This window comes from Pseudonaja textilis, chromosome 1, assembly GCF_049901715.1.
Source record: "Pseudonaja textilis isolate UNSWEBS1 chromosome 1, rPseTex1.2, whole genome shotgun sequence".
Classification (NCBI taxonomy): domain Eukaryota; kingdom Metazoa; phylum Chordata; class Lepidosauria; order Squamata; family Elapidae; genus Pseudonaja; species Pseudonaja textilis.
Window position 1 is genome coordinate 321,126,282 of NC_141990.1, and position 21,603 is coordinate 321,147,884.

Below are 21,603 nucleotides of genomic sequence, written 5' to 3' on the forward strand. Positions count from 1 at the left end.
AAGTAACTTATTCTCCAATTTACCCATCCAGTCGCAGAGCGCGGGGTCTTCTCAGCCCCTCCAGCCTCGCCACAGAAAAAAGCAAACAGCCTCCTCTAGTTCGGGTTAATCCAACTTTTGAAGGCGAAGCGAGTGGGAGGAGCTTGCAGGGGGCCCCACGGAGAAGGGGAGCGAGGGGGGAGAAACAGCCGGGGAGGAGGGAGGGGGAAAGGGGGAGGGTTTTGGGCTTTTTTTTAAGGGAGGCACCTAAAAGATCCCAGCGGTTAAGTTTGCCATGCGGAAATATCCGATTTTTTTTTTAAAAAATATTGCATTTGCAGGGATGGGAAATTTTAAAAAAAAGGAAGGAAGGAAGGAAAGAGAGAGAAAGAAAGAAGGAAGGAAGGGGAAGGGAAGTAAGGAAGGGAGGGAGGGAGGAAGGAAGAAAGGAAGGAAAGAGAAAGAAAGAAAGAAAAAGAAAGAAAGAAAAAGAAAGAAAGAAAGAAAGAAAGAAAAGGGAAGGGAAGGAAAGGAAAGGAAAGAAGGAAGGAAAGAGAGAGAGAAAGAAGGAAAAAGAGGAAGAAAAAGGAAAGAGAAAATAATGAAGGGGAAGGGAAGGAAAGAAGGAAGGAAGGAAAGAAGGACAGAGAGAAAGAAAGAAGGAAAGAGAAAGAAAGAAGGAAGGGGAAGGAAAGGAAGGAAGGAAGGAAAGAGAGAGAGAGAGAGAAGAAAGAAAGAAAGAAAGAAAGAAAGAAAGAAAGAAAGAAAGAAAGAAAGAAAGAAAGAAAGAAGAAGAAGGAAGACTGGAAGGGGAAGGGAAGGAAAGAAGGAAGGAAAGAAAGAAGGAAGGAAGGGGAAGGGAAGGAAAAGGAAGGAAAGAAGGGGAAGGAAAGGAAAGAAGGAGGGAAGGGAAGAGAAAGAAAGAAAGAAGGAAGGGAAGGGAAAGAAAGAAGGAAGGAAGGAAAGAGAAAGAAAGAAAGAAACAAAGAAAAAGAGGAAGGGAGGGAGAAAGAAAGGAAAGAAGGAAGAAAAAAGAGAAAGAAGAAAGAAAGGAAAGAGGGAGAAAGGAAAGAAGGAAGGAGAGAAAGAAAGAAGGAAAGAAGAAAGAAACAAACAAACAAAGGAAAAGAAACAGAAAAGAAGGAGGGAGAAAGAGAAAGGAAGGAAGGAAAAAAAGGAAGGAAAGAGAAAGAAAAAAAGAAAGATTTCCTAATTGGGTTTCGCTCTCTAGTGTAAAACTATAAGTAGTCCTCTATTTACAGTCACAATGGAGGCTCCCAAATTCCTGGGGCTAAGCGAGGCGGTTCTTAAGTGAATTTTGACCCATTTTACGAACTTTCTTGCCACAGTCATTAAGTGGATCACTGCAGCTGTTAAGTGAGTCACAGGGAATCTGGCTTCCCCCGTGGGCTTTTTGCTTGTCAGGTCGCAAAAGGGGGAATCGCGTAACCCCGGGATGCTGAGACCTTCCTAAATATGAGTCGGTTGCGCCGAGCATCTGAATTCCGGTCACGTGACCACAGGGACACTGCAACGGTCGTTAAGTCCCTTTCTGCAGTGCTGTTGTCACTTCAGTCACTAAACGAACTGTTGTAAGTTGAGGACTACCTGTAGTCTTCTTTGCAAAATCGGCAACGTGAATCTGGGTGGACTTCAACTCCCAGAATTCCCCAGCCAGGGTTTTCTGATTTCATCTAGTGGCAGGAAGTTCCAGAGGCTTTTTCCATACTCATCTGGCTGGGGAACTCTGGGAATTGAAGCCCAACCGACTTCAAGTGGCCAACTTTGGAAAAAAAAAACACTGGTTTAGTCCCAGACTTCCCTGTTGAATATTAATCCAGTGGTGGGAGGTTCCAGGAACTTTTCTGCACTGGCTGGGGAATTCTGGGAGTTGAAGTCCATCTGTCTTCAACTTACTATGGTTGAGAAAGATGGCTCAGACATATGGAGGGTCTCCTTCATCTGGTCAGCGCTGAACTGTGTGGTTCAGGCCTGGTCTTATACATCCTGCTGCAGCTCAGAGTGGCAAGCAGACTTTTTGGATGGGGATGGGAGACCACCAGGAGATGCCAGCAGGCACGTTCCATTGGGAAGCCGAACATTTAACTCAGAAGAAGCGAGAGCCACCTCTCTTCAGTATGTTATGAGGAAAAGTACAAGATACACAACGTACAATATACACCAATGGTGTAACCAAAGCAATCTGGAACTGAACACACTCAAAACCGTAGAAATGGTGGTGGACTTTAGAAGAAACCCTCCCATACTAGCACCTCTTACAACGCTAGACAACACAGTATCAACAGTAGGGACCTTCACATTTCTAGGTTCTATGGGTATCACAACCTAAAATGGACACCTAACATCAAAAACATCATCCAAAAAGCACCACAAAGAATGTTCTTCCTGCGCCAACTCAGAAAGCTCAAACTGCCCAAGGAGCTGCTGATCCAGTTCTACAGAGGAATCATTGAGTCTGTCATCTGCACCTCTATAACCGTCTGGTTTGGTTCTGCAACCCAACAGGACAGACAAAGACTCCAGACGGTAATTAGGACTGCAGAAAAAAACAATTACTACCAACCTGCCTTTAATCGAGGACCTGTATACTGCATGAGTCAAAAAGAGACATAAACTGTTTCAACTCCTTCCCTCAAAACGAGGCTATGGAGCCCTGCACACCAGAACAACTAGGCACAAGGACAGTTTTTCCCCAAATGCCATCACTCTGCTAAACAAATAATTCCCTCAACAGCGTCCAACTATTTACAAAGTCTGCACTACTATCACTATTCATCTTCTCATCACTGCTTATCACCCATCCACTCCCACTTGTGACTGTATGACTGTAACTTTGTCGCTTGTATCCTTACAATTTATACTGACTGTTTCCTAGTATGATTTAATTGCTTATTGTACTCTCTGACTATCATTAAGTGTTGTACCTGTTGATTCTTGACTCTTGACAAATGTATTTTTTATGTATACTGAGAGCATTTGCACCAAGACAAATTCCTTGTGTGTCCAATCACACCTGGCCAATAAAAGAATTCTATTCTATTCTATTCTGTTTTCTATTCTATTCTCTATTCTCTTTTCTATATTCTGTTCTCTATTCTGTTTAATATTCTATTTTCTATTCTATTCTCTCTTCTCTTTTCTATATTCTGTTCTCTATTCTGTTTTCTATTCTATTTTCTCTTCTCTTTTCTATATTCTGTTCTCTATTCTGTTTAATATTCTATATTCTATTCTATTCTATCTTCTATTCTATCTTCTATACTATTTTCTATTCTATTTTCTATTCTATTCTATTCTATTCTATTCTATTCTATTCTATTCTATTCTATTCTATTCTATTCTATTCTATTCTATGTTCAACTGTGTTCTCCTACTCTGGAGTTGTTTTCCTCCCCACATGCTGCTGGGGAATCCTGGGTGTTGAAGTCCACCCCTCTTAAAGCATTCAAGCAACACGGTCGTTAAGCGAATCTGGCTTTCCCCATGGACTTTGCCTGTCAAAAGGTCGCAAAAAAGGAACACATGACTCCCAGGAGACCGTAACCGTTGTAAGAATGAACCAGCTGCTGAAGGTCTGAATTTTGTTCACAGGATCATGGGGATGGTGCAGTTGGCCGTAAGTGTGTAAAATGGACCTAAGTTGTTGTTTTCAATGCTGTTGTTACTTTGAACGGTCACTAAACGAATAGTCGTAAGTTGAGAACTGCGGTGTCTATAAAGTTAGATCGCTATTAGTTGCCCACATCTTATACTGTCATCGAAAATCTCTCTCTCCTTTGGATGAATGGAGTGATTGGATCAGGGGTGGGATTCTACTGGTTCGGCCTGCTTCGGGTGAACCGGTTGCTCTGAGGATCAGCTGTGAGTGGACCAGTTCTCTCCAATGATCGGCTGTTGGGCCCACCTGCCCACCCATGTTCTAGTCCATGCTGTATATCCTGGTTTTCAAACTCAGCTGAGTTGCGCAAGTCAGCTGTTTAACACACAGAGATTGCTAGAGAAGGTCGGTAGCAAATACTCGGCATGCATGCAAAACAGACATTCACCGAACCGGTTGTTACACCAGTTGAATCGCATCCCTGGACTGGATGGATGGATGGATGGATAGATAGATAATAGATAGAGATGGATGGATGGGGTAAGTAATGAAAGAGTGGGGGAAGAGAAAGAGAAACACAGAGAAAGGGAGAGAGAAAGTGAAAGAGAGAAAGAGGGAGAAAGAGAGAAAAGAGAGATAGAGAGAAAGTGAGGGGGGAGAAAGAGAGGGAGAAAGAGAGAGAAGGGTGGAGAAAATGAAAGAGAGAGAGAAAGTGTGTGTCTGTGTGTGTGAGAAAGAAAGAAAGAAGGGCAGAGAAAGAGAAAGGAAGAGGGAGAAAGGCAGAGAAAAGAGAGAAAGTGAGTGTGCGAGAAAGCAAGGGAGGAGAAAGAGAGGGAGAAAGAGAGAGGGCGGAGAAAGAGCAACTGTGTTCTCTTCGCTGATGATGTAAAGCTATTTAACACCACAGACAATACTGCTACCCTCCAAAAAGACCTTGACTATGTATCAGAATGGTCAAACAAATGGCAACTTCAAATCACAACAAATAAATGCTCTGTCTTACATACTGGCAAAAAAAATATCAGAAAATAAAATACAGGCTGAATAGTCAAGACCTTGTTGATGACCCAAACTCTGTCAAGGACCTTGGAGAACTCATCTCAAATGATCTAAGTGCTAGAGCCTACTGTAACTACATAACCAAAAAAGCATTAAGAGTCATTAACCTAATCCTACGTAGCTTTTTCTCTGGTTATATCACACTACTAACTAGAGCAAACAAAACATTTGCTAGACCAATACTTGAATACAGCTCATCAGTCTGGAACCCACATTACGTATCTGATATTAACACAGTTGAAAAAGTCCAGAAATATTTCCACAAGAAGAGTTCTCCACTCCTCGACTCGTTGCAGAATACCTTATGCCACCAGACTCGAAATTCTAGACCTAGAAAACCTAGAACTACGTCGCCTTCGGTCCGATCTAAGTATAGTATATAAAATCATACATTGCAATGACTTACCTGTCAATGAATACTTCAGCTTCGACCATAACAACACAAGAGCAAACAATAGATACAAACTCAAGGTTAATCGCACCAAACTTGCTTGCAGAAAATACGACTTCAGCACAGAGTGGTCAATGCCTGGAATACTCTACCTGACTCTGTGGTTTCTTCCCCAAACCCCAAAAACTTTAACCTTAGACTGTCTACTACGTACCTCACCCCTTTCCTAAGAGGTCTGCAGAGGGTGTGCATAAGCGCACCAACATGCCTACTGTCCCTGTCCTATTGTTTCTTTTTATTTTTCTTACATGTATTCATGACTGTTTTTATTTATACCTATTATCTGGTAAGCAATTGACAAACCAAATAAATAAATAAATCGGAGTCACTGTGTGTGACTTGGGAGTCTATCCAAATTTGTTCAAAGACAATAAGGATAAAATGTATGTTGATTTTCCCCTTCCTTATACAAGAAGCAACCGGTGGAAACTGATCAAGGAGAGAAGCAACTTAGAATTAAGGAAAAATTTCCTGACAGTTAGAACAATTAACCAGTGGAACTACCTGCCTCCAGAAGTTGTGAATGCTCCAACACTGGAAGTTTTTAAGAAGAGACTGGACAACCATTTGTCTGAAATGGTGTAGGGCTTCCTGCCTAGCCAGGGGGTTGGACTAGAAGACCTCTAAGGTCCCTTCCTTGTTATTCTATACTATTCTTCTATATTTGAAGCTTCAGAATGGGTCAGGCGAGAGGGCAATTGGATTTGTGTTAAAAACAAAAACACAGCCCAAGGAACAAGAGAGAGAATGTAAATGAATAACGGCGGAACAAACGCGATCCTTTCTTTTTATTTATTTTATTTATTCGCATTGCCTTGCAACCTGGGAAAAGGCAGAGAGAGTGAGAAAGAGTTTGGCCTTCGGCTGAAAAAATTTAGCCACTTCAGACACTTGGCTGACGTCTCCAAAATCCCGCATTCCTTGTTTTGGTCCCTTTGAAGAGGGTGTGTTATGATGTTTATGTGTGTGTTTATGAGAAAGGAGGAAAAAAAAAATGTATTTGCAGGCAAAACCACGTATATTACATTCCTCATATTTCCCCTCCTACATTTTCTTTTTGTTTTCTGCCTGTTCCTGAATTAAGGACAGAAAGGAAAGGCTCTTAAAAGTGAAGTCCGAGGCAGTTTTAATTCTGGCACAGGGAAACACATCTCCACCCACGCCATTAAGTGTGCAAAGTTGCTGTGTGTGTGTGCAAGCACGAGGATTAAGCTGGTTTGATTGCACCCCGAGACGGAAAAGGAATCCCCTCATCTGCGTGCAAAACCAATTTAATCTCTAACTTTAACTCTCTCATCCTGGCTCCAGTGGTGGTATTCAGCCGGTTCTGACCAGTTCTGGAGAACTGGGAGCAGAAATTTGGACTGGTTCGGAGAACTGGCAAATACCACCTCTGGCTGGCCCCGCCGCTCCCCTTCCAGGAGACCCCCCAACAAGGCCCCATTTGGGCTCCCAGGAGGCTGCAGGGAGGCCTGCTAGGCCCAAAACAGGGAAGGGGGGGTGACTTCAAGGGAGAAAGTAAGCCTTGAAGGGAGGGAGAAAGAAAGAAAGAAAGAAAGAAAGAAAGAAAGAAAGAAAGAAAGAAAGAAAGAAAGAAAGAAAGAAAGAAAGACGGAGGGGAGAAAGAATGAAAGATAAGAAAGAGGGACGGATGGAGGGGAGAAAGAAGAAGAGGGAGGGAGGGAAGGGAGAAATAAACGGAGGGAAGAAAGAAATAAAGAAAGGGAGGGAGGGGAGAAAGGAAGAGAAAGAGGAGGGAAAGGAGAAAGAAAGAAGGAAAGAAAGAGGGAAGGGAGAAAGAAAGGGAGGGAAGAGAGAAAGAAAGAGGGAGGGGAGAAAAAAATGAAAGATAAGGAAAGAAAGAAGGAGGGAGGGAGAGAGAAAGAAAGGAAGGGAAGAGAAAGAAAGAGTGAAAAAGAGAAAGAAAGGGAGGGGAGGAAGAGAAAGAAGGGAAGGAAGGAAGGAAGGAAGGAAGGAAGGAAGGAAGGAAGGAAGGAAGGAAGGAAGGAAGGAAGGAAAAGAAAGAGGGACGGATGGAGGGGAGAAAGAAGAAGAGGGAGGGAGGGAAGGGAGAAATAAAGGGAGGGAAGAAAGAAATAAAGAAAGGGAGGGAGGGGAGAAAGGAAGAGAAAGAGGGAGGGAAAGGAGAAAGAAAGAAGGAAAGAAAGAGGGAAGGGAGAAAGAAAGGGAGGGAAGAGAGAAAGAAAGAGGGGGGGAGAAAGAATGAAAGATAAGAAAGAGGGACGGATGGAGGGGAGAAAGAAGAAGAGGGAGGGAGGGAAGGGAGAAATAAACGGAGGGAAGAAAGAAATAAAGAAAGGGAGGGAGGGGAGAAAGGAAGAGAAAGAGGGAGGGAAAGGAGAAAGAAAGAAGGAAAGAAAGAGGGAAGGGAGAAAGAAAGGGAGGGAAGAGAGAAAGAAAGAGGGGGGGAGAAAGAATGAAAGATAAGGAAAGAAAGAAGGAGGGAGGGAGAGAGAAAGAAAGGAAGGGAAGAGAAAGAAAGAGTGAAAAAGAGAAAGAAAGGGAGGGGAGGAAGAGAAAGAAAGGAAGGAAGGAAGGAAGGAAGGAAGGAAGGAAGGAAAGAAAAGAAAGAAAGAAAGAAAGGGAGGGAAGGGAGAAAGAAAGAAAGGGAAAGAAAGAAAGAAAGAGAAAGAAAGAGGGAGGGAGGGGAGAAAGAAAGAGAAAGAAAGAGGGAGGGAAAGGAGAAAGAAAGGGAGGGAAGAAAGAAAGGCAGGGGAGAAAGGAAGAGAAAGAGGGAGGGAAAGGAGAAAGAAAGAAAAAGAAAGAAAGAAATGAAAGAGGGAGGGAGGGAGGGAAGGGAGAAATAAAGGGAGGGAAGAAAGAAAGAAGGAAGGAAAAAAAAGAGGGAAGGGAAGGGAAAGTGAATGAAATATGGGACTTTGAAACTTTTCCTTGTACAAAAGGAAACTAAAAATATCTCCTGTGCGAGGAATATCAGAGGGGGAACGAGCGAGCTCCTTGCCAAAACTGTAATGCAGGCAGTCCTCGACTTACAGTGGTTCATTTAGTGACCGTTCAGAGTTACAACATCCCTGAAAAGAGTGACTTACGACCGTCATTCCCACTTGCGACCGTTGCAGCATCCCCGCGGTCAGGTGGTTTACATTTGGACGCTTGACAGCTGACTCGCATTTACGACGGTTGGAGATGTCCCGGAGTCACGCGATCCCCTTTTTGAGACCTTCAGTACAAGCCAAGTCAACGGGGGAAGCCGGGTTCCCTTAACAACCGCGACTCTGATTTAAACCGCTGCAGGGATTCGCGTCAACCAACGGGAGCAAGAAAAGCCGTGAAACGGGGCAGAAACTCACTGAACAAACGTCTCGCTTAATGACATCCATGCGGCAGCTCGGTTGTGGTCGTAGGTTGAGGACGCCTTGTACAACCTCAATCTGACATAGAGGTTAGTCCTTCACTTACAACCAGGGTGGGCTTCAAAAATGTCAGTATTTCTCTGCCCGGTTGCTGGGTGGGCGTGGCCATGGTGGGCGTGGCTTAGTTGACCTCCTGCACCACTTGGTGGGGGGGGGGGCATTTTTTCCCTCCCCAGGCTCCTGAGGCTCTCTGGAAGCTGGAAACAGGCCCATTTCCGGCCTTTCTGAACGTCCGGGAGGCCCATTTTTCACCGTCCCCGAGCCTCCACCTGGAACCTGCACTTACCTGCATCCCAAACGGGGCTGTGTGGGGTTCCGGGGAGGGGCAGAGTGGGCGGGGCCAGCCAGGGGTGGGGATTTGGGGGCTTCTCTGAACAGCACAGAATCTTAGCTAGGGGATCTCCCGAACCGCCAGCGAGCCCCCAGCAGCCCCACCGCTGCTTACAACCGTTCATTGAGTGACAGTTCCAGGTCATAATGGCGTTGGAAAAAGTGACTTACTACCTGCATACGCTACCTGCAGGGGCGGGATTCAAATTTTTTCACAACCGGTTCTGTGGGCGTGGCTTAGGTGGTGGGTGTGGCTTGGGTGGTCACGTGATTGGCTGGGCGTGGCCAACTCAATATCACTCACATCGAGGCACGCATCTCCTCGCCTGGCCTCTCGTGACTGTGGGGATGCTGCAACAGTCGTAAGTGTGAAAAAGGGTCATAAGTCACCTTTTTCAGTGCCATTGTAACGTTGAATGGTCACTCCACACAAGCAAAGGACCAGCAAAGGAGGGGGAAAAAACTCCAGAGAAGTTCCAGAAACAGGAAGTCTAGTTCTGCCAAGAATGTAATAAGGGTTAACGGAGAGGCAGTTTCTGTAAGCAACACCAGAATGTTTCCTTCCTGCCTTCCTTACAGGATTAGCCCAGTAATTTCTTCTAACAACCGGTTCTAACGAATAGGTGTGAACTGGTAGAATCCCACCCCTGGCTACCTGTATAACTAATCCTTGCACTTATGGCCATTGGAGCAGCTGTCAGGATTCCGGCATCTACCCCCATTTAAATTATGAGTCTTGAGCCCAACTTCCAAAACTTAAAAAGGATTTATTAGGAGTTAATATGTCCGGCACTGCCTGGGTGTAGCCGACTCTGAGGCATATAATTCCTTGTCACCATTGATCCTGGTTTCCCTCCACCCCCTGGGTATATCATAATTCATATCCTCCAACGGGACACCTCCATTGCCCAGAGTCATCAATCACACTCTCCAGTTAGAATTTTGCACTGCAGAAACTTCAGTCACCTAATTACAATCTCTGAAAACATTTATAGAATGCAGTTTCAGTTTGCAAGCTGCTGCACTGCTCCCTCTCCCTTTCTGTTGGCAGCTCTAAAAAGACCATAGAAATATATTTTATGAGTTGACAGCAGCATCCTTGCAGTCACATGATTAAAACACAGACACTTGGCTACTGACTCATATTTATGACAAATGCAATATCCCAGGGTCCAGAGGTGGATATTCAACAGGTTCTAACCAGTTCTGGAGAACCGGTAACGGAAATTTTGAATAGTTTGGAGAACCGGCAAATCCCACCTCTGACTGGCCCCGCCAAACCCGTCTCTTCTCTGCCTCCCATTGAGTCCCAGCTGATTGGTTGGGTCTCCTTTGGTTGCCCTGCCCAGGAGAACAGAGCTGGAAAGCAGGTTAGTGGGTTGGGGAGGGAAGGGGGATTTTGCAGTACCCACCAAGCCACGCCCAGGAAGCCACGCCACGCCCACAGAACCGGGAGTAAACCTTTTTGAATCCCACCACTGCCAGGGTCACATGACCCCCCTTTCTGACCTTCTAACCAGCAGAGTCAGTGTGGGAAGCCCGATTCACGTAACCACCGTGTAGCTAACAACAATTGCAATGACTCACTTAACAACGGTGGCAAGGAAGGTCGTGAAATGGGGCAAAATTCACTTAACAAGGCTTAGCCACGGAAGTTTTGCCTTCAACTGTCGTCTTACATTGAGGACTTACAGTGCCGTTATAACTTGGAACGGTCACTAAAGGAACCGCCGTAAGTCGAGGCCTACCTGTAACCGGTGGAACAACCTGTCTCCAGAAGTTGTTGGTTCTTCACTGGAGGTTTGGTTTGTTTGTTCTTTTTAAAGGAAGAGACTGGACAGCCGTCTGTCTGAAATAATAGTCTGAGGAGGAGATTGGACTAGAACAGGGGTCGCCAACCTTTTGGACCTCAGGGACCACCAAACTCATAATTTTAAATCCCGCGGACCAGAGACCCTGGGAAAATCCCCCAAAAAGTCTGCAGGAAAATTCCCCGTTTTCCTACCGATCGATCATTCTTTATTTGGGATTGCAGGATCCCAAATAAGTCGCTGCTCCGTTCTCAGGGAGAGAGAGAGAGAAAGAGAGACTTTTGGCTTGATGCAAGGAAAACAGCAGAAGCAGCAGAAGTCTTTCTTTCTCTCCCCCAAACTCTGCCAGAAATGAGTCTTCGCAGCCTCTTGGAGCAGGAGGCCTTGCAGGGTCCCAAAGACTCATTCCTGGCGGAGTTTGGGGGAGAGAAAGAAAGACTTTGGCTGCTTTCCTTGCATGCAGCCGAAAGCAGAAGAAGAAAGAAGCAGAAAGAAGCAGCCCGGGGGCCAGGCCAGGCGTGTGGGGTCTGTGGGGCAAGTTCCCCCCCCTCCGCCCTTTCCCCCCTCCCCTCACTACCCCGTGTTGTTCGCAATGCAAGCGACGCAAGCCTTGTGTTCCTGCGGCAGCCTGGATTCATTGCTTGGGGCGGGGGACATTTCCCTGAGGACCACCAAAATTTTTCTCGTGGACCACCAGTGGTCTCCGGCCCGCCGGTTGGCGACCCCCGGTCTAGAAGACCTCCACAAGGTCCCCTTTCCGACTCTGTTACTCTGAACCGGAGATTCCGCATAATGGTTTGCAGCGAATCAGATGTTGGCAGTTGCCCAAGAACACAGCACCGACTCCGGGGAAATGAGAGGAGAATTGAGAAAGGAAAATTTATATCTCAATTAAGACCGAGAAATGAAGCTGGGAATTTGCATATGCTTGTTGGATGGCCAGATGATTAGAGGATTGCAGAATAATTATTATTGCTAATATATTGTTTCCGTATGGGTTTTCCTAAATGCAGCATCCAGGTCCTTTGAGGGAAGCATTTATTTAACAAATTTCTATGCAGACGTTCGTCTTCATCAACATTAAACTGGGGCACAAAGTCCATCGACCTACTACAGTTCATTTAGTGACCGTTCGAAGTAACACTGTCGCCGAAACAAGTGACTTAAGAGTCATTTTTTCACACTTAAACGACCGTTGCGGCATCCCCACAGATCAAAATTCTGACGCTTCGGGTTCATACTTATGACGGTGGCAGCGTCCCGGGGTCATGGGATCTCCTTTTGCGACCTTCGGACAAGCAAAGTCAACAGGGAAGCCCGATTCTCTTAACGACGGTCTGACTCACTTAACGACCGCAATGATTAGCTTAACCGCTGTGGCAAGAAAGTTCGTAAAATTGGGGCAAGACTCGCTTAACAACTGTCTGGCTTAGCCACAGAAATGTTGAGCTCAGGTGTGGTCGTTAAGTCGAGGACTTTTACGACTTATAACGGATCCTCGCACATACGACCATTGCTCTAGGCCCCCCCTTTTTTGCTGTGGTCATTAAGTGAGTCCTATGGTTGTTAAGTGAATATGGCTTTGCCCCCATTGATATTGCTTGTCAGTTGAAGGGTCATCAATGATAAATAGCTGCCGTTGTTAGGTTGATAATACGGTCGTTAAGTGAACGTGGCTTCCGCATTGACTTTGCTTGTCAGGTCTCAAATAGTGACCACATGACGCTGCAACCATCATAACTATGAGCCAGTCGCCAAGCGTCTTAATTTCGATCCTATGACCACCATCGGGATGCTGCGACGGTCATTAAATGTAACGATCGGCTTTAAGCGACTTTTTCAGCATTGTTCAATGAACGGTTGTAAGTCGAGGACTACCTGTACTACCCCTACTAATACGACTTCTTGTTTTGTTTTTTATATAATTTAAGGACGTGAACATAATGTTTCCCAATCCCTTTCTCCACAACAACAACCCTGTGAAGTAGGATGGATTGAAAGGGTCGTGTTCTGACCTTCCTTAGTGTGATGACCGTGGGTGAGGCACAAAGCAACACAGTCAAATAAGCAAGAAGAGTCCCGTTATTATCTCCAACTTTGCCCCCAATGTCCAGGTTAACTTCGGCTGGAGAAAAAACTCTCCCAGGAACAGCCTTTGGCTGCAGAGAATTTAAGTCCAAAACAAGGTACACACAAACTGTAACTTAAAGTCCAAACAAACCAAGCGGAAGTAGTTAGTTTGGCAGGGCAGGAGCAGGAATTTCAGACTTGAAAGCACTGCAAAACTCACACAGGAACCCAGATAAGCCACAACAATACAAGATAAATTCACATGTGCTCCCAACAGCTTGCTGCACATAGCTTTCTTTTTTATACACAGTGTTCCCAGCTGCAGCTAATGAAGGGAATCAGGGCCTCTTCCTCCCCCGTAAGCCACGCAACCATGTTGCTCCCTTCTTCATTCCTCCCTGCGTGCCCTAGGATGAAGAGAGGGTGGGCCTGGATCTTCCTCTGAACTCTCTCTCCTTTGTTCTACCTCTCTCCTGCTCTGCCCAGACTTTGCCCTTTCCCAGTTTCTTCCACAGCCACTGGAGCCACACTCCTACTCCCTGTCAGTTGTTCGGCCTCCCCCTCGGAATCAGATTCCGACAGGGGCACAACACTTAGAAAGCGTAAAACACAATCTTAAGTCCTGGCAAAACCTCTTTTTATTTCCACAGCTGTGAATTACGTTCATTCACAGCCTGCCAGGCTTCACAAACAGTCTTTCAGGGGAATGTTTATAAACACCCACCTTCTCGCACTTGGAATGCAGCCAGAGAACTAATGGCCAGATGCAGGGCAAGGCCAAACTTGACACAGAGTCAAACACAACTTTTCAAAGCTTGAACCGACTGGACTAAGTAATTGCTTCCTGCAAAAGCTCATGTCCCGTTCACTCCTTTTATGTCCTATGGGAGGGGACAGTCATCTCCGAGATGTGGCCTGTTCTGACCAAGGCTTCCTAAGACTGTAATTAAGCACACGCTTAGTCCAAACAACTTGTTTTATTTCAACGCTGGGATGTATGTTCATTCCCAGCCCGTAATGAGTCCCAAACAGTCCCTCAAGATAAGCACCCACCTTTCTCTCCTTTGAATTGCTGCCAACAACTAAAGTCCCAAAGTAACTATAAAAAAAACCAATCGAAGTACAAAGTCCACACAGAGCTTCAAGGTTTAATCCGAACAGAGCGAACGACTTTGCTTCCTGCAAAGGTTTCTTCATCTTTGCCTGTCTTTTATACCTTAGGGGAGGGGCAATCACCTCCCAGCCTTACTCCCGAGTCGCTCCTTTTGTCTCAGCTGCTCTTGCCTTTTAGGTGCTCTGCACACACACACACACACACACACACACACACACACACACACACACACACGGAACAGGTTCCCCTTGTTCTTTTGCCTCGCTGCTGCCAGACTCTGGAGGCTGCACATAACTCCCCATCTCTGTATCGGATGCGGGATCCTGGTCCAAGTCCTCCCCAGACTCCCAGACTGGTCCCCGTTCTTCCCCACTGTCCAATTCCGCTGCGACTGCACAGGCTGCCAGCGAACCACAACAACTCCTGAGTCGACTCTGCTTTCTCAACGGTTCTTGTCTTCTGATAGCCGTGTGCATGCGCAGGCTGGGAACCGGTTCCAGAAGCTCCCCCGCCTCACTGCTGTCTGAGTCTGAAGGCAGCTGCTGACTGCCAGACTGCCCTGGCCCTATCTCTGCCTCCGATGCAGAGCCCTCCGCCGGGCCTTCCTCAGCCTCCAGAACCGGCCCAGGTTCCTCCCCAACCACCTCACTACTGTCTGACTCTACCGCCAGCTCCATCAGCCAACGACAGGCCGCAACAGGAAGTTTGAAAATTCGCAGGGGAAGTCCTTGATTTATTTACAGGCCCAACTGAGCCCAACATTTCTGTTGCTATGTGAGACATTTCCTAATTACGACCTTTTTTTGCCACAGGGGCCGGTTAGCTCAGAGTCGGCAAGCTGTCAGGATTCCGGCACTTAACCCCATTTAAATCATGAGTCTCGAGCCAAGCTTCCAAAACTCAAAAAGGATTTATTGGGAGTTAACATGTCCAGCACTGCCTGGGTGTAGCCGACTCTGAGACACCTCATTCATTGTCACCTTTGATCCTAGTTTTCCCCCCACACCCTGAGTGTATCATAATTCATATATTCTCCAATGGGACACCTCCATAGCCCAGAGTCATCAATCATGCTCTCCAGTTAAGAATTTTGCCCGGCAGAAACTTCAGTCACCTAGTTACTATCTTTGAAAACATTTACGGAATGCACTTTCGGTTTCCAAGCTGCCGCATTGCTTCCCCCTCCCTTTCTGTTGGCAGCTCTAAAAAGACCATAGAAATATATTTTATGAGTTGACACCCAGTTGTTAAAAATATCACTGCTGTTGCTAAGTTGGTCACACGGTTGTTAAGTGAATCTGGCTCCCTTGTGGGCTTCGCTTGTCAGACATTCGCAAAAGGGGATCGCGTGACCCCGGAGACACTACAACCATCAAAAATAGGAGGCGGTTGCCAAGCCTCTGAATTTTGATCACGTGATCACGGGGATGCAGCAACGGTCGTAAGTGTGAAAAATGGTCATGTCCCTTTTTTTCGGGGCTGCTATAACTTTGAACGGTCGCTAAACAAACTGCTATAAGTTAGAGGACCACCCGTAGTTAAAAACTATCGCCAATATTTTCATAGCTGAAAAACGCCTGCTTTAAAAGTCTCAGCCAAAAAACTTTTGTCTTTTGAAGTATTTTTATTTTCTGAGACCAACTTATCTCCCTGCCTGGAGCAATTATTTTTTTTATTATTCCCTGAAATTAAGCCAAGGATCATTTATTAGGCTTACATTAGCGACATAAAAGTAGATCAGATTAGCTATCTCTGCGTTTGAACTTATGTTATGAAACCTATTGAGGCTTGTATTTTTTTTTTTCCCAAGGCTTGGGCCTTAATTAATTTCCCAGAGAGAACGGGCTCGAATTTTCCTCATGGAATAAAATGAAAGAAAGTATATTTTTTTCCGTCAAAAGTCTATTTCTTTCCCTTGTTCCGGCTTCTCCCTTTTTCCCCTCGGAGATTTTAAACTTTTGAGAGTTGGTGCCAACTGCAAAGATTTCGTTTTTTGCAAAATGCGGAATGGGATGAGAACAAATTTCCCCGTGCAAGAAACAGGAAAAAGGCCTGGTCAGTGGCCCTGACTTCAGAGTTCAGAATTCAGATAACAGATAATCAAAGTTGGAAGGTACCTTGTAGGTCATCTAGTCCAACCCTCTGCCCAAGCAGGAGACCTTACACCATTTTGAAATTCGAACCTACACCCTCCATCTTCCCCGTACCCCTGTAAAGGCAGCAATTTTAAGGAGTGCCCATGTATAGTGTTATTTCAAGTTCCAGAAAGACCAGACTACGGGTTGTCCTTCATTTACAACCATTCATTTAGTGACTATTTGAAGTTACAATGGCACTGGGGGGAAAAAAAAGTTATTTATGGCAGTTTTTCACACTTACGACCGTTTGCAGCATCCCTTTGGTCACGTGATCAAAATTCAGACTCTTAGCAACTGACTCGTATTGATGATGGTTGCAAGGTCCCGGAATCACTTGACACACACACACACCCCGCTTTTGCGACAAGCAAAGTCAACAGGGGGAGCCAGACTCGCTTAACGACCGTGTAACTAACAACCACAGCGATTCACTTCACAACAGTGGCAAGAAAGGTCGTAAAATGGAGCGAAATTAACTCCATCACAGTCTTGCTTAGCCATGGAAATTTTGGGCTCAATTTTGTGGTCGTAAGTTGAGGACTACCTGACCAGGCTAATCTGCCAGCCATCTCCTCCCCGCCAAAATATACATCCCGAATTCCAACCAATGCCAAAACTAATTAAAGTCTGCCGTGATTGCAGATGCATTAACGGACGTATCCATGTCACTCCAAATTGCCCATCAAGTAGAAATACCCCCATACCCACATGATCCAGAATTAAAATGAAGTCCTAGGCTGCATCAACAGAGGGAGAGAATCAAGGTCGTTTGAAGGGTTAATACCACTTTATAATGCCTTAGTAAGGCCACACTTGGGATATTCCATCCAGTTTCGGTCGCCGCGATGTAAGAAAAGATGTTGAGACTCCAGAAAAGAGTGCAGAGAAGAGCAACCAAGAGGTTTAGGAGACGGGAGGCTAAAACACGTGAAGAACGGTTGCAGGAATTGGGCACGGCTAGTCTAATGAAAAGAAGGACTAGGAAGGACAAGATATCAATCTTCCAAGATCTCAGGGGTTGCCACAAAGAAGAAGGCATCAAAAGCTACTTTCCAAAGCGGGACAAGAAGCAACGGACGGACGCTAATCAAGGAGAGAAGCTAACTGGGAGAAATTTCCTGAAATTGGAACCATTAAATCTGTGGAACAACTTGCAACCAGAAGTTGTAGGTGCTCCAACACTGGAGGATTTTAAGAACTGATTGGACAATCATTTGTCCAAAATGGTAAGGATTTCCTGCTTGAGCAGGGGGTCGGACTAGAAGACCTCCAAGGTCCCTTCCGACTCTTTTATTCAGAAGAGAAGCACTAGGGATTATATGAGAATGGAATGGAATAGAATAGAATAGAATTACAGAATAGAATAATATAGGATAGGATAGGATAGGATAGGATAGGATACTTTATTGGCCAAGTGTGATTGGACACACAAGGAATTTGTCTTGGTGTAAATACTCTCAGTATACATAAAAGAAAAGACACATTTGTTAAGAATCAAAAATCATAACGTACAACACTTATTGATAGTCATAGGGTACAAACAGCAATCAAATCATACTAGGAAACAGTCAATATAAATCGTAAGGATACAAGCGACAAAGTTTCAGTCCTACAATCACAAGTGGGAAGGGATGGGTGGTAAGGAGTGATGAGAAAGTTAATAGTAATTATAAAAATAAATAGTCATAGTAATTATCGCATTAGTCCAGCATTTGAGGGGCTGCCCCAAAGAAGAGGGAGTCAAACTATTCTCCAAAGCACCTGAAGGCAGGACAAGAAGCAATAAGGATGTCACTAGTCAAGGAGAGAAGCAACCCAGAATTAAAAAGAAATTTCCTGACAGTGAGGACAATTAATCAGTGGAACGACTTGCCACCAGAAGTTGTGAATGCTCCAACAATGGAGATTTTTAAGAAGAGACTGGGCAACCATTTGTCTGAAAAGGGCATAGGTTTCCTAGCTGGGGGGTTGGATTAGAAGACGTCCAAGTTCACTTCCAACTCTATCACGCTGTTATACTGAATGATATTTTTTGTCTGAATGAAAGCTCCTGGGGCGTGTTCCTGTTTTAGAGCAGTAGGCAGCTCAGAGGTGGTGCCACAGCTTTGAATGCTGAATGCTTAGTCTGATGTTTTTTTTTTCCAAACTTGGCCACTTTAAGAAGGGTGGACTTCCAACTTCCAGAATTCCCCAGGCAACCATTCTGGGAGATGAAGTCCACCCATTTTAAAGCTGTCAAGCTGGAAAAGCACTGGTTAGTTTCAGAGTTCTTTGTTGAATGTAAACGAATTCCAGGAAGCTCCAGAGACTTTTCCCTGCTGGCTGGAAAATTCTTGGAATTGAAGTCCCCACATATCTTAAAAAGCTGCCAAGTTGCAAAACACTGTTTTAGTTCCAGAATTCTCCGTTGAATATGAATCCACTGGTATTGTTCCAGGTAGCTTTCCACACTGACTGGGGTATTCTGGGAATTGACGTCCACCCATCTTAAAAGTGTCCAGTTGGAAAGACTGGTTTCCTCACAAGATTATCTCCTGAATATGAATCCAGTGGCAGAAGGTTCCAGGGAGCCTTCTACACTGACTGAGGAATTCTGGGAATTGAAGCCCACCGTTTCAAAGTTCCCAAGCTGAAAAAACGCTGATTTATTCTCAGCGTTCTCTGTTGAATACGAGTCTAGTAACAAGAAGTTTCAGAGATTTTTTTCAGAGTAACCAACCGAGTTCAGAGCTAACATGTCTTCCAATTTCTCCGATTTTGAACCTTCAACAACTATTCCTTTCTCTCCCAAAGAGGAGAAAAGCCCTTTCTTGCAACCTCCACATCATTTGGTTTTTAAATTAGTAACGCTGGGAAAATGATTAACAGTGTAGGAGAGGAGAAGAGGAGAGTGAGAGAGAGTGGGAGGAGAGAGAGAAAGAGGGGGAAAAAGTTAGGGAAAGAAAAAAAGAGGGAGAAGAAGAGAGAGGGAGGGATAGAATGAGAGAAAGAAAGGAAGAAAGAGAGAGAGAGAGAAAGGGAGTTAGAAAGAGTTAGGAAGGGAATGAAAGGGAGGAAAAGAAAGAAAGAGGGAAAGAAAGAGAGGGAGAGATAAAGAAAAGGAGTTCCAGTTAGGAAGAGAGAGAGAAAGAGAGAGGAGAGAAAGAAAGAGGGAGGTGGAGAGAAAGGGGGAGAAAGAGAGAAAAAGAGGAGTGAAGGGAAAAGGGAAAGGGAAAGAAAGAGAAGGGAAGAAAAAAAGAGAGGGAAAGGAAGAGAGAGAGAAAGAGAGAGAGAAAGGAAGAGAAAGATGGAGTAAGAGAGAAAAAGAGTTAGGGAGCGAAAGAAAGAGGGAGAGGCAGAGAGAAAAAGAGAAAGAGGGAAAGAGAGAGAGAGAGAGAGAAAGGGAGAGAGAGGGAAAAGGAGAGGTAGAAAGAGAGGCAGAGAGAGAGAAATAGCTAGGGAGAAAGAGAGAGAAAAAGAGGGAGAGGAAGAAAAAGAGAGGGGAAAAAAGATAGGGAGAGTGAAAAAGAGAATGGCGGAGAGAGAGAGAGAGAGAGAGAGAGAGAGAGAGACACAGAGAGAGAGAGGCTTCCAGGCCTCTCTTGCTAGCGGTGTCTGCGATCTAAATGCTTCCTTAAAGTTTCCTAAAAGCTACTCCATTGCCAGAGTTGCAAATTAAAAGGGAAAAAAAACACCATCACAAAACGGGGAAGAAGAAGAAGAAGAAGAAGAGGAGAGAGAGAAAGAAAAAGAAAGAAAGACAGTTAAGCATTCCAGCATGTCTATTTAATGCACTTGATCTGCTTGCTGGACGCAGGGCCCAAAGCCACTGGCAGCAGCACATAATGTCCTGAGGTTGAGCTGTTCGCCAGGCAGGGAATGTGCTGCCAAAAAACGCACGGCTGTAATCTGGATCCTGTCGAAGGAAGAGACAGAAACCCTCCGGGGAAAACTGACCATGATATTGGGATTTTTTTGTTTGTTTTTGTTTTCTGATTTCTAAACAGCTCTTTGGACTTGGGCCTCGGCTTGCAGCTGGCACGGATCAAGACTTTCAAAACTCAAAACTCAAAATAAAGCCTTCAAGCCTTCAGAAATTGTGGATGCCCCATCGCTGGAGGCTTTTAAGAGGAGATTTGGACAGCCACTTGTCTGAAATGGCATATATGGTCTCCGGTTCAAGTGGGGGGGTTAGACTAGAAGACCTCCGAGGTCCCTTCCAACTCTTGTTATTCTGTTATTTGTCTGGGATGGTACAAGGTCTGCTGCTATTCCGACTTTAGAATAGAATTGAATAGAAGTAGAGTAGAGTAGAGTAGAGTAGAGTAGAGTAGAGTAGAGTAGAGTAGAGTAGAGTAGAGTAGAGTAGAATAGGAATAGGAATAGGAATAGGAATAGGAAGAGAAGAGAAGAGAAGAGAAGAGAAGAGAAGAGAAGAGAAGAGAAGAGAAGAGAAGAGAAGAGAATATATGGAATAAGGATAGAAGAGAATCGAATAGAATAGAAAATAGAATAGAATAAAGACTAGAGTACAATAGAATATAGAAAATAATAGAATAGAAAATAAGATTATAGAAAATAGAATAGAATAATAGAATAGAATGGAACAGAACGGAACAGAACAGAACAGAACAGAATAGAATAGAATATATGGAATAAGGATAGAAGAGAATCGAACAGAATAGAAAATAGAATAGAATAAAGAATAGAGTACAATAGAATATAGAAAATAATAGAATAGAAAATAGACTAGAGAAAATAGAATAGAATAATAGAATAAATAGAATAGAATAATAGAATAGAATGGAATGGAACGGAACAAAACAGAACAGAATAAAGAATGGAATAGAATTCTTTATTGGCCAAGTGCAATTTGTCTCCAGTGCATAAGCTCTCAGTGTATATACAAGCAACATGTGATACATCACTTAATAATAAAATGTGTTTAATAATAATAGTGTATTTAATGGATTATTAATTTTATTATTAAAGTATTATTAAATTATAAATAGTATTTACTTAATAACATTTATTATTCTATGTTCTACATTTTAATCCAAACTACATAAATAAAAAAAAACCTCAAGAACCTCACCATTCCCACTTTACAAAGGGTCCAGTTGTTATTTTAGCAAGCAAAGGCAAGGAAGGAGAAAAACGGACAATTCTGAGTCCTCAATTACATGGTTGTTAAGTGAATCTGATTTCCTACAACCGTCATAAATACGAACCAGTTATCAATCTTCTGAATTTTGATCATGTGACTTTATGGATGCTTTCATGTCCAGCCACTTATAAGTCACAATTTCAAAGGAAGCACCAAGATTGCACTAATGCAGAAGTCAGAAAGAGAACCGAGAAAGTATCTACAGACCCGTCATATCCTCGACGTAAACTGTATCAGCTCCGCCCCTCAGGACGCCGCTGTAGAGCATTGCGTGCCAAAACAACGAGACACAAAGATGGGTTTTTTCCCTTGTGCCATCATTCTGCTGAACACCTAATTCCCACAGCACTGTCTTATGTCTAAAGATATTTACTGTAGGGCCTTATTATTATTATTATTGTTATTGTTACTGTTATTATCTGAAGGCTAAAACATGTGAGGAACGGTTTCAGGAATTGGGTAGGAATTAGGTTTAGATTGGACAGCCCCTT

At 44.3% G+C, this 21,603-nt stretch overlaps 1 protein-coding gene across 7 annotated transcripts in view; it reads right to left on the reverse strand.

Annotated features, from left to right (window-relative positions):
* Nucleotides 1–21,603, reverse strand: part of PTPRS (protein tyrosine phosphatase receptor type S) — a 353,020-nt gene that overhangs the window by 272,628 nt on the left and 58,789 nt on the right. For 6 of the 7 annotated variants that reach the window (XM_087922619.1, XM_087922620.1, XM_087922618.1 and 3 more), the window contains exon 1: nt 24–125. The exons of the other annotated variant lie outside the window; for it this stretch is intronic. The gene's annotated coding sequence lies outside the window, so the exon portion shown is untranslated. Of the gene's footprint in view, nt 1–23; nt 126–21,603 lie in introns of those variants that run through there. 7 annotated transcript variants of the gene reach the window in all.